Here is a 13,653-nt window from a genome sequence, read left to right on the forward strand (position 1 = left end):
TCCTTCGAGCCGGATCTGAACCAGCGACCTATGGATATACAGTCCACTGCTCTACCAACTGAGCTATCGATCTTCAAGATCTTTTTTTAAGACTATGATATACAGCCAACTACGGGGACTTTCCCTTTTAGTTTGAAACAAATTTGCAACGATGTTACTAATATACTTACATGGAGCGGCGCGTGTCATACCTTTTACGGATAATGAGAATTTTGCAGAGATCAAACACCTGTGCGTACATCCGATCCGTTATTAGTTTAACAACACACTGAACCTCACAAGTTTAAAAGATCGTTGCACTCGAATGTGTGGTATGAGTGGGGATACGATCACGTTCTTTTGTCGTAAAATTTACGACAGTGCGCCAGCTGAAGGGCTTATTAAAAACCCAATGAATTGTTAAACACCATTCGGGTTAAATTGATTATTTATTTAATTCTTGCTCATAATAAAGTACATATATAAACTACCTACCCATTTCTTCCGTCCACACGTGCAGAAAATATATTACACTATCCTCATATCCAGTCTTTCAAATAAATATTCATATATACATCGTCCATTGCATTAGGTCTCCGCTCAACTGTATATAACGAAATAAATAATACAAAGAAATATACCATTGTCTTCGGCTTTATGAAAAGTTTATTATTTTCAGCGGCTCAGAAGCTGAAGCTGCTTATTTGTTATGTATCCGTATGAATTTACAATTCGTCGAGGGCTTTATAATAAAATCGTTTTCGCAGATTAAATTGGCAACTTTATCACATCGCATATCACGTTTCTTTGTTTTATTTACTATGTAATCCAACAAAGTTTCTTATATTATATCGTGCAAAAGCTCTATCTATTTCTGGCAGCTACATTTACATTGTTTTTTAGAAATAATATTACAGAAAAAGTATACGTTCTATTTGCAGTTGGGTGTATCTAAGTGAAGCTTTTTGCATTCGATTCGTAAGAACCTTAGGAAATTTTTGAAAAAAATGATGATGAAGACATGATGAATTGCACTATGGAATAAGGGAAATGCATTTTCCGAGGGCATTTGAACTGACGAAAAGTGATAAATATGTAATTCAGAAATAATAAAAGGAAATAGACCTATTCTATAGTTTTACTGAAATTCGATACAATATCAGTTGGTACTGCTCAGGTGCCTTGGAGACAATTGCCGCCCTGATACACGTAATCAGCGACCCCAAAACTCCCCGATTTTTATTCTGCACACTGATTTTGTATCTAATTTTCAAAAAGATCAGGAAACGAGGATCTTCTTGGTGAACATGTACATCCGAGAGCATCGCCGTCATGATATTCATGATCATTGATCATCGTCCCAAAACCCCCCCGAATAATGATTTAATAATAGGTTTGTTCTAGCATCAGTTTCAAACGGTTTGAAACCATCAGCGAATAGTGGACCAGCGCGAGTGGAGGGGATAGCACTGGTGACTGTATTATGTTTTCTCACTGACCAACTATTTTCTGACCGTTTTTGACTAGTTTGACTGTTTACTAGAACAAACCTAATAATAATAATAAGCTATACTGGGACCGCACTGTGCTCACAGACCAAACAGTGGCCCAAAATAGACCAGATCTTGTACAAGTTAATGAATTAACCAAGCAAACAACAATCAACAATAGACAATATAATTACAAATAGAGAAATCATAACTTAACAAATACTAGACGTAAGAGTATTAACATCGCCCAGTATCGGATCATACCATAAAATGGTGCTTGGAAAATTTTTGCTCAAAATACCACAAAACAAGAAAAACCACCTAAGTACTTCTAAAAACTAAACATAGAGTCTCTAGAGAACCAAAACACAAAATGGCTGTATAAAAGACGTTTAGAACAAAGATTTAAGATAAACCCAGTAACAACAGGTGAATGAGTAAATGAGACATGGGCACAAATAGAATATAATATATTACAAGCAGCAAAGGAAAGCATAGGGTTCAGAAAAATTAATAGTTCAATACTGAAATAAGAGATCTAGCGTATGAGAAGAGGAAAGCATACCTACAATACTGCACTAACAAAACACCAAACAATTACCAACAATACAGAGATACAAGAAATTACACCAATTCTAAGATAATAAATATAAAAAAGGAATATTGGACCCGCTTTAACAAAGAAATGGAACACGATTTGAATGGGACGCAAAGAAAAGTTTCGAAAATACTAAAAAATAGGAAAAACTCATTAACGAATATAGAAGTTTAAATAAAATAGAAGCAGAACAATAGACCGCCTATATAGAATAAGTATACTATAAAGAAGATACTATAATACCTGAAGAAGAGGAAGAAACAGGAAATGAAGCCGAATCCAACATAGACACAGAACTAAAAATCACAAAAGAAGAAATAAGGAATAACAGACGTAAATTAAAAAAAAAACAGAAAAGCACCAGGACCCGATGGGATACCAAATGAACTCCTGAAATACCGAGGAGAAACCTTAATCAAAAACATAGAGATCCTCTTTCCAAAAATAATATGTAGCCAGCGTGTACCAGACTAGTGGAGGACGAGTATAACAATACCTATACACAAGAAAGAAAACAGCAAAGATCCTAGGAACTACCGTACCATCACCTTACTGAGCACAACTCTTAAACTTTTAACAAAAATACTTGCCAATAAAATAAATGAAGAATACACAATTAGTGAGGAACAACAAGGTTTTCGGAAAAATAGGTACACAATAAACGCCATATTCATAGCCAGACAAATTGCTGAGAAAGCACTTGAATATAATAAACCTGCATTTATGTGCTTTATAGATCTGACTAAGGCCTTTGATTGTGTAAGGTTGGAAGATGTGCTAAGATTGCTAAAGGAAAAAAATCAGCCCAACCAAATGATAAGAATAATAGGGAACTTGCACTAAAAATTTTTTTTGCATAACATTGTTAATTTATGTTTTAAAATGTTATATTCAAAATATTACGTCTTAACAATGAATAGTGTACGTACAACGTCTAATCAAAGTTCCGCGCCTAAAATTTCCGTTTTAAACAACTTCAAAAGCGAGACCTGAGGTCTGACGTCACAGGCCACTCGTATCGTTTGTCCGTTCGGGGTGGGCCATTGCATTTAATGCAGTTTGCCCATAGATAAATAATATAGTTGAAATATCTGGTTTTACTCTGTGGCAAAAATGATTTTTTCTGTGACAGGCAAAATATTAACATTTTATCTCTGTTGACATGTATCAAAAAGTTCTTTTTTATGAAATTACTTTGTTCGTTTCTTGTGTTGAAGAACAAAGAAGAAACAAGTAACTTAAAAATAAACAAAACTTTTAGTAATAAAAGTAAGAGTAACTAAAAAGTATTGGTGCTACTATAGTATGCGGTCTACAGTCGGGTTTCAACTATAGCTTGCGGTCTACCGAGGGATGCGGTGTAAGTATAAGCTGAGATGATAAAGATATTAACTTGTAAAATTACAATAATGATTCTTCTTATTTATGCGTATTATTAACTTTGTAAAGAAGGATTTTGTTGCTGCTAATCACCATAATCTTTTCTCAGAAGGCTTTGAACACAATAATGAAAGGCTCCAGTAGGTACTAATAAACATTACAATAAAATATAATCTTTATTATAATGCAAATTACACCGTAATCTTTTCCAGGATATACGAAATCCTTCGATTAGAGGTAGGTAGATCAAACCCACAACCGTATAAGTACTATAATATAATGGTACCAAACTATTGTTATATACGGTTTAAACATGCTTATTAATAACTCTTACTTATTTGACTTGACACCTCGTATTTCTCCAATAGAATAGCTTTTACTACTTTTTATAAAAGTTGCCACGATGCAGACATCAACAGATATGCGTTTTAAACTCTTTACAAGGTAGCCCTCAACTTTATCAATTTCAGTTTAAAACTAAGCTGATTGGGGAACTACTTATTACAATATATAAGATGAACATAAATAATACCTAGGAATTTTTGATTAAAGACGATTAAAATGTAATATACCCGTGATACCTACCTTAATCACGTTGTTTCCGCCGGTTCACCGTGGCCGGTGACGTCGAACCAATAGAAGGACCTTCAAGAGCCTCCTAAGATATTTGAATTTTGTAGCATTTTCAAAACGTCGTAATTAGCGTACGGGTTAAAAATATTTGTTTTTTTTCGCATCCAAGCGTTTTAAGATCATGTTACCTTATGTTTTTTAATGTCATTTTAATATTTAAAAATTTTTGCAAGTTCCCTATACGAAGAATAAAACCAGAATAAAAGTCGAGAATGAACTAACATCGGAAGTAGAAATCAACTCGGGAATCAAACAAGGGGGTAGATTGAGTCCATTACTTTTTAATTTAGTATTGGACAAAATCATAGAAAACATTAAAGGTACTGGAAAAAGATATAAGATGGCGGAAAAACAAATAAAAATCCTCTGTTATTCTGACGATACAATCTTAATCTCCGATAACGAGGATAACCTACAGCGAATGGCACAAACTTTCAATACAGTGGCGAAGAACTACAACATGAAAATAGCAACAGCCAAGATAAAATCCCTGGTAGTGTCAAGGGAACCCATAAGATACAAATTAGTAATTAACAACGACCTAACTGAACAAGTCTCGAGAGTCCAATATCTGGGAGTCGAAATATGTAGTTATGGATATGTTAAAGAGAGCGTCCGAAAGCAAGCAAATAAAGCCAATTACGTGTCAGGATGTCTGAGGGATGTCATCTGGAGAAACAAAGATATGGGGCTGGAAGGGAAAGTACGCATATACAAATCATGTGTAAGACCGATCATGACGTACGCGATAGAAACAAGATGTGACACAGCAGAAACCAAGAAGATACTGAGAACATCAGAAATGAGAACGTTGGGTCAATAACTGGGAAAACACTGAGAGACAGAATACCGAACGACAGAATAAGAGGTCTCTATAACATACCTACAAGATATAGTAAGGTGGGGAAGACAGAGACGACGAGAGTGGAATCAGCATGTGACGAGAATGGGCAGCGCGAGAATAGCCCGTATAGCCAGGGATTCGAGGCCAACAGGCAAGAGACCAATAGGAAGGTGGCGAGATAGCTGGCAGTCAATATCACAGCTACGAATACAAGCTCAAAATCGGTAAGGAACAAGCCAAGATGCCTATTATAAGAAGAAGAAGAAACAACACTAATTGATGTGGCGATACCTAACAACAATAATCTACGTACTAAATTTACCGAAAAGATGGCCAACTACACAGACCTGGAAATTTAAATACGAAGACAATGGAGAATGCAAAGTACCGAGAGGAACCTATTATTGTGTCTACTACTGGAGTCATTCTGAAGAACCTCCTCAAAAGCATAAAAAAGCTTGGTCTAAATTAACATGTATATAAGGCCATGCAGAAAGCTGTAGGTACTACTCTCGACGGCCAGATGTGTATGGAAATTTTTGGGAGACACTCCCGCATACCGTCACCTAGGGCTCATTAACACGGAAATAGTCACACCAGAGCTCAATCCTTTTGATACCGTAGGTATCTGGGATGAGTCAATTTTCACTTTAGAGGGAGTGTGAGCTGTGTGGCTAAATCTAGATAATAATAACAGAGTTTATATGTAGCAACTAGCAACATAATAAATAAACCCAGTTTCTCACTGAAGTTGTTTGACACATGGACTACAACTTGTGCGTGAGGGTTAGATTTTGATTATGTTATATTATAACATTAATTTATCTTTAAGTTTATAAAAAGGAATTTTTTTTTTTATTATTTACAATTTGCTTCAACCACAAGGGTTATTAGCAATGAACTGTATTTACATCAAATTACAAAATTTAGGTATATTAAATTTGGTTAATGAGTCCTATAGTACGTAAAAAATTAAGAGTCTTACATGAATTACTTTCACTTAAACAATCTTTAATTGTAGTTGGTAACTGTTGATGTTGCCGTTCTATAACGTAGAGGGGACAGTCTATTATTATATGTTGCACTGTTAGTTCACTATCACACACATAACACATCGGAGGGGCTTCCTTCTTTAATAAAAAGTCGTGGGTGATCTTCGTATGACCAAGTCGCAATCTGGACATGAGCACTTGGTCTCTTCTCTTTGTAGGATGTTTCGACGGTGATATACTTTGTTTGATTGTTCTTAATGTAGAGTTTGATTCGTTCCAATTTGTTTGCCATTTTGTCATGATCTTGTTTTTAAAATATTGCTTTAGATCAGTATGAACGCAAGTAGTTATGATGTCTGTTAAGGGATTCTCACTCGCATTTTTTGCTAATGTGTCAGCTTTATCATTTCCACTTATCTCGCAATGTGATGGTACCCAGAGGAACTGAACTAATCTTTGATTTTGTTGGCATATCAAGAGTTCCGCCTTAATTAAGAGGAGGATAGGATGTTTGGGGTATACCCGCCTCAAGGCCGTTAATGCACTTAGGGAATCGCTAATGATTATTGAGAATTTGATGTCATGTGTGTTAACAAACTTTAATGACTGGAGGATAGCAAAGAGTTCAGCTGAGAATATGGAGGTTTGGGGAGGGAGCTGGTAGGAACTGTTATAGTTATCTGTTGTGAAAGCCGCTCCTACTCCATTTGCAGATCTGGATGCATCGGTATAAATATGGATGTGATCATTAAAACCATTTAATATCTCTAATAATCTCTCATTGAAGATTTTTGCTGGTGTGTCACCTTTCTTGAATGCAGATACGTTTGTATTACAAGCAGGGAGAGCAATTATCCATGGTAATATGTGTTGGCTGACTTTAAAAGTATTGTAAGTGTGTGGAATTATTGTGTCTAAGCTCTGTAACGTTGCTCTCACTCGATGATAAAACGGAGGATCCAATCTTTTCCCACAATTAAATGTCGATGGAAATCTATCTGTAAATGTGTTTTTATAAACAGGTACATGTGGGTTAGTTGATACTCTTAAGGCATACATGAGGCTAAGGTATTCTCTCCTGAGTTGAAGGGATGGTTCGCCTGATTCAACATACATACACTCAACTGAGCTTGTGTAGTGTGCTCCCAGTGCAATTCTAATTGCTGAATTATGAACTGTGTCTAGCACTTTCAATAGTGAACCTTTGGCTGAGTTGTAGGCAACAGCAGCATAATCTAGTTTTGAACGAATTAGGGTTTTGTATACAGTCATAAGAGTTTGGAAATCGGCACCCCATTGTTTATGAGAGATACTTTTCATTAAGTTAAGGCCGTTTTGAACTGACAGACGGAGATAGTGGATGTGGTCTTGCCAAGATAGTCGGCTATCCAGTTTTACTCCCAAGAAGTTGATCGATTCTGAATACTTTATTGGTAAATTTTTTAGGAAGAGTTTCGGTGGATTTACTTGTTTCTTTGAAGTTTTACTGAAGATCATTGCTTTCGTTTTAGTGGGTGAAAATTCTAGGCCAGTAGTATTCGACCAATTCTCTAGTTTGTAAATGGCTTGCTGTATATGGGTCGTCATTGTTGATATATTTTTACCACGACAGAATATAACAAGATCATCAGCAAATAGACGGGCTTTGACTAATGGGCTAAGTGACTTAGCGATGTCATTGATGGCAATAAGGAAAAGTGCAACACTAAGAGTAGACCCTTGAGGAATACCGTTTAATTGGATTTTAGAGTCTGAAAGAAAGTTGTCTATTCGAACTTTGAAGTTTCGCCTATATAAAAAATTATTAATAAACTTGATAATATTTCCTTTAATCGACCAACTTGACAGGATTCTTATGATATCTGATCTCCAGATTGTATCATGCACGCGTTATATCAAAAAATACAGCCAGACATTCTTGACCACATCCAAATGACTCATGAATTACAGATTCAATATCCACTATGTTGTCTAATGTAGATCTGGACTTTCTAAATCCACTTTGTATAGGGCTAAGTAGCTGTCGATCTTCTAGGTACCACATTAGTCGGTTGCTTGCCATTTTTTCAAGTACTTTGCACATATTAGATGTTAGGGAGATTGGTCGGTAAGACTCTGGGTCCGATTTATTCTTGCCCTGTTTAAGAACTGGTACAATAATGGAATCGTACCAATCAATGGGGAAAACATTATTTGTCCAAATGAAATTATAAAGATCCAAAAGATATTGTTTTCCTTCCGTTGGCATAGCTTATAAAAAGGAATTGAATATAGTTTTTCGCTCATCTGTCTTCAAATTTAAGCTCATTTTCTCACTAATTCAGTTACTGGTAAATTTTGTTTATCGCAGCTACGAAAATCTCTCATAAAATTCAAGAAAGGATTGAGAAAAATTTCCGATGGAATTCTTCTGGCGGACTTCGTTTTCTATGAGAATTATCATGACTTTTGAAGGTGTTTTATCTCTTTTTACAATAATTTTCACAATTTGGTATTTATATTGTCTCGAATTTCCATAAAACTCCAGATCAAACCGTCTAGTCCGAATTGCGTTCCGTTTCTTGGGCCTTGTCGAATTGGGTCCCAAATATTTTGCTTACCTGGCCACCGATAACGTCTAGTCCGAATTGCATTTCATTTCTTAATTAGCCAACCCAATTGAGAGAGGATAGCTTAATAAATATTAGGTAAGCAGGGAAATATAATAAACGTAATATCAACTAACAGTTTATTTTTATATAATATATTATATTAAAAAGCACCGAATTTTTAACTAACACGTACGAAATTGTATCTTGAAATTTCACCCCTGTTATACTGGTTAATTTTCTGTTCGAGAAAAATATATTTGCTGGAGGCAGCTTTATCTACATTTCTAGAAATATTTTGTTTAACAGAATTTATTTTTATATAAGAATCGGTTTGAATGCGCTTTAATGCTTCAACAAATAAAAAATACTAGGATGTGGAGACAAACAATAGTTTTTAAATTTTGAATGAAATCCCTCACAAGAATTAGTCGTTCTATATATTATAGATGCGCTATTTTTTGCCCAAATTTGTGGAGGAAATGTGGAGTCCTCTTCGATATACGTTTCAAATAGATAGTTTGCAAATGCGTCAACTCGATGATCATCTGGTTTTTCAGGCATAAAATCTTCCACAAAACAATCTCTAACTTGGCTCGGAGGAAGATACATTAGGCCAAAAATATGCTTCAGCCATTTACCTATTTCTCGTTCTTATACCATTGATTATAGACACGTGTCTATAATCAATGCTTATACTCAGAACTAAACTCCACATTTTGTACTTTACGCCACCTGTAACAAGATTATAGAATAAATTCTTTATTTCAGAAAGTACTTGAATTCAAGAAAAAGTTTGAATCAGGTCAAATTTTATAAAAAAAGACATCTTTAAAAAATAATGAGAATATTTAGGAGAAAATTTTTTGACAGAGGTTATGACGACATCTTTTTTTTATGTCAAAAAATAAATTTTTTTGAAGTTATTTTACATACAATTCTTGTTTTAACTTATATCAAATGCTGTTTTTTGTAAAAAAAATTGAAAAAATTAATATTTGAAAAAGGAAATTACAGTGAAGTTTGAAATAAACATATTGAAATGTTTAGTTTTACAGCAAAAAAATATGATGACGTCATAACTCAAGTTTTTCTTAACAATCTACTATTTGCCAGTTACATTGCTATACGTATTACTTACCAAGCTTGAGCAAGATGAAATCGACAACCAACAACATTTGCTTCCGGAAAAAGTTCTCGCACGCTGGAGTGGATACCTAATTCGTAATCAATCACTATTTTCGTTGGAATTAAATTGCATCCCAAATCTTGACATTTTTTCTTTAATAATTCGAATAATGATTTGTAAGTGAATTTTTCTTATTAGGTAACAAACAAAATGCAACCGGAACATAAGTGTCATTAGTCAATGTATGTAATGTAAACATTTTAAAAAAAATTTGTGCAATAATCGAATGTTCCATCCATAAATAAAGTGGAATTGTTACACATAAATGAAAGATTAGACAGACATAAAAAACAACAATATTAAACTGTTCATAATTAATCAACAAAAACTATTCATTTTTGATAGTAAATATTTCAATTTGTTTCAAAAATTATTGAACATCCTTGGCTGATTTTGGCAATTTTGGAACCGTTTTCAATCGCGTGCGATTAATGTTCTTTTTTATGTATTGGACACCTTTTGTTGACAGAGAGGTAAAATTACTTCGCTTTGCTTTTCGATTTCCTTGTGTAACAACTTCGCAGGTTGTTCCGCAATATCTTCTGTTGCTTTTCTTTTAAGAGAATTGTTAACTTTCTGGCGAATTAATACTTCTTCAGCAAACTCATGATTGTGTTCACCACTAAATTTTGAAAAGTATTATATTTGTTGTTGTTTGTTTGGGTTTATATGACTGCGGACATTAAATCCATTCGCCAAAGTATTGTATTTAATGTATATAGTTTTGCTTTACACTTTTTATTTGTAAAATATCACACAGTTTCACCAAACTTTTTTAATTCATGAAACTTTCTAAATTTGAATTTTTGAAAAACTGTAAGTGGTTTTCCCCGTTGACTTTACATCCAAAATCCATTGTGAGGTGCGATTGTCTAAGTTCACTCTTTACTGTTTGGAAATAAACTGCAATTTTAAAAATTCCACCCTATCAAGTTAACCTCCACTTTCTCTTATTTTTACTAAGAAACTAATTAGGTAAACCCTGTAAATCCAGGTAATACTGTGTAAGATTAAATTTTATTGTTAGAAACGGAACGCAATTGACCATACAAAACACATTAGCGATATTACCTGAAAATCCCTCAAAATTTTGGACGCGATTCGGATACCTCCGATCAGACATATTATGGATATCCAGGTGTCTCAGAAACCATCACCAGGATGGTACTAGTCTTTAGCTACCTCAAAAACTACGAATAATGAGTTTACATGGATTTTGTATCAAATTTACTTTAAATTTCTAGGATACGAGCCCCATCCTGGGCACCAAGTGCTTCCGACATCATTGCCGACATTATATTAGTGTTCGGCGATCCAAGAACGGTTTTGTTATATAACTTCCATAAAACTCCAGTAGACGACGCCCATCCTGGGCTCTAGATGCTTTGGAGACATGGTTGAAAAGATGAGATCACCAAAAAGACCCACTCGTTTTTGGGGGTTTTAACGTGTTTTTTCCATTTTTTAATGTCGTTAAGTGACTCAGCTCCTTCAAATTATATAAATAATCTGCAACTAAACCTTTGCAAAATGGAGAAAAGTATACTAAAATGGGGAAAATCACAAAAAACCTTATAAGAAACCAGTCTTTAAAGGTGGCGAACCCTACGGGAAAAATTTGATAAAAATTGGAAATATTGTTTTTAACAAACACATAAAAAAGTTATACGCTTTTTTCGAAAAAAAAAATATACATGTTATTTAAAACCCTCAACTATGCTTGTGGGTATTTCGAAATTTTTAAATTGATCGCATCCTATTTTAAAAAATAAATAAAAATACGTTTTTGGTGGAGGCGGTGGAGGAAAGGGTGGAAGGCTAAAATTGCAATGAATCTTATTTTTGTTCACATACGGAATTCTGGGAGTAAAGTCATTTAGCCTATCTTAACGTCGAGTACATCAAGTTGTATTTTGGAGTAATTTATCGTCGTTTATTAGGTGTGATTTCAAGACCTAGAGAGGTGTTAGACAAGGATGCGTGTTGTCACCTGACTTATTTAACATTTATGGTGAACATGTCATGGGCCGATGGAGTAACAGTAGCTGGCAGGCAATCTCCAATTTAAGATTTGCTGATGACACTACACTTATAGCAGCAAATGAGCAAGAAATGTTTGATCTTCTGCGAAGAGTTGAACACGAAAGCAATAAAGTTGGTCTGAAAATTAATTAAGCTAAGACAAGAATAATGGTTATCGACAGATTCGACACTATTCAACCTACTAACATGTTACAGGCATACCAGATACTAAACACCTTTGTCTATCTCGGGTTTGGTATAACTAACGATGGTAACTGTAAAGCAAAAGTTCGGAGACGTATTGGTATGGCAAAAAATTAAAGACATATCCATCTCTCAAAATATCAAAATCAGACTGGTAAATGCCCTTGTTTTCTCAATATTTACATATATACGGAGCACAGACTTGGATTCATTCGCGCATGCGAGCGCCAAAAAATTGATGCATTTGAGATGTGGTACTGGAGAAGAATGCTGCGCGTACCTTGGACAGCTCATAGCACAAACGTTTCCACTCTAAGCCAACTCAATATTAAAAAAAGTCTGTCCACATTATGTCTGCAACGAATTCTGAAATTCTTTGGTTTCGTAGTTCGCATAGGTGACGACAGTGTGGAGAGATTAATTATTTCTGGAAACGTAACGGGGAGAAGATCAAGAGGATGACCACCAACTAGATGGTCCAACCAAATAAAGAATTCAGCTGAAAACTCATTCTGAAAAGCTCTTAGAGCAGCTGAAGATAGAAACCAATGCAGAAATTGTTAGGACTATTGGAAGAAATCACGATCCTCAGTAGTGTGGAAACGACAGGAGAGAGACTAGGTGTGAATAAGACAAGGATTGAACCTCACGACCTTCTCTAATAATTTTATGTGGCGCTACAGACTGACTAAAATTGTGTATAAATCTTTCTTTGGATTTTTCTGGAAAAATATTTCTTTTTGCTGATAATACCAGTATCACTCGGAGTAATTCAAATATTGCAACTCTTCATGCTACTATAACTTCTGATCTACTCACGATAAAAACCTGGTCTGCCTCTAATTTACTCTTGTTTAACGTAGATAAAACAGTAGCATTATCTTTTAAAGGAGCCCTTCAACCCTTACAACTTAATAACAGCCAGATCAGTACCATTGATTCTGTAAAATTTCTTGATATATTTTTAGACAGCCACTTTAAATGGTCCCTTTGTATCGATTTGTTAAGGAAGAAACTGTTTTCAGCTTGCTATGCTATAGTATCTGTTTGGAATGAACTCAATTTTCCATCTTCCAAAATAACATATTTTCCTTGGGTCATAACATATATTCCGCAAAGAAACTTAAAAACAATTTCCCTGTTCAACTTAAATCTGGAGCATCTTTCCCCAAATTCCGTAAAATAAAAAAGCCTATTTATCTGAAAGACCATTTTATTCAGTAGAAGATTTTCTTAATCAATAACTAAGAAATTACAGTACCATTTCCCCAAGTAGTATTTTTAATATTTCTTTTAAAATTAGCCCAATAAATGACCGTTTTGGAGTGTAATTTCCAGGGGCAACTCCGAATTGCATGAAAATTTGGATTTAGGTTCTACTTACCCTCCACTTCAAAGTTGAATTTGTGCCGTTGGTTGCTTTTACTTGGGGGGTGACATTTACCCCTTCTCGGGGGTTGAAAAACGTGTGTTTAAAATAAGGCCGGAAATGGATAAATTGACTTATTTTAAACACCTTTTGTTCTATAAAGTTTTTTACGTAAGTCAATACTTTTCGAGTTATTCGCGATTTAAAATGTTGATTTTTCGACAAAAAAAACTACGTTTTCAGACGGTTTTTCCCAAATAACTCAAAAAGTAAATACTTTATCGAAACAAATTTTAGCAAAAGTATAGCCTATTAAAAAACGAAAAAAAATGGTGTACCGGTAAAGTCTACAAATTGAGTAGAAG

At 34.6% G+C, this 13,653-nt stretch overlaps 1 non-coding gene across 1 annotated transcript; it reads right to left on the reverse strand.

Annotated features, from left to right (window-relative positions):
* Trnay-gua (transfer RNA tyrosine (anticodon GUA)) lies at positions 1–79 on the reverse strand. Its single transcript has one exon. It is a non-coding gene; the product is annotated as a tRNA-Tyr (tRNA).
* Positions 80–13,653: the final 13,574 nt, after the last annotated feature.

Source organism: Diabrotica virgifera, chromosome 1, assembly GCF_917563875.1.
Source record: "Diabrotica virgifera virgifera chromosome 1, PGI_DIABVI_V3a".
NCBI lineage: Eukaryota > Metazoa > Arthropoda > Insecta > Coleoptera > Chrysomelidae > Diabrotica > Diabrotica virgifera.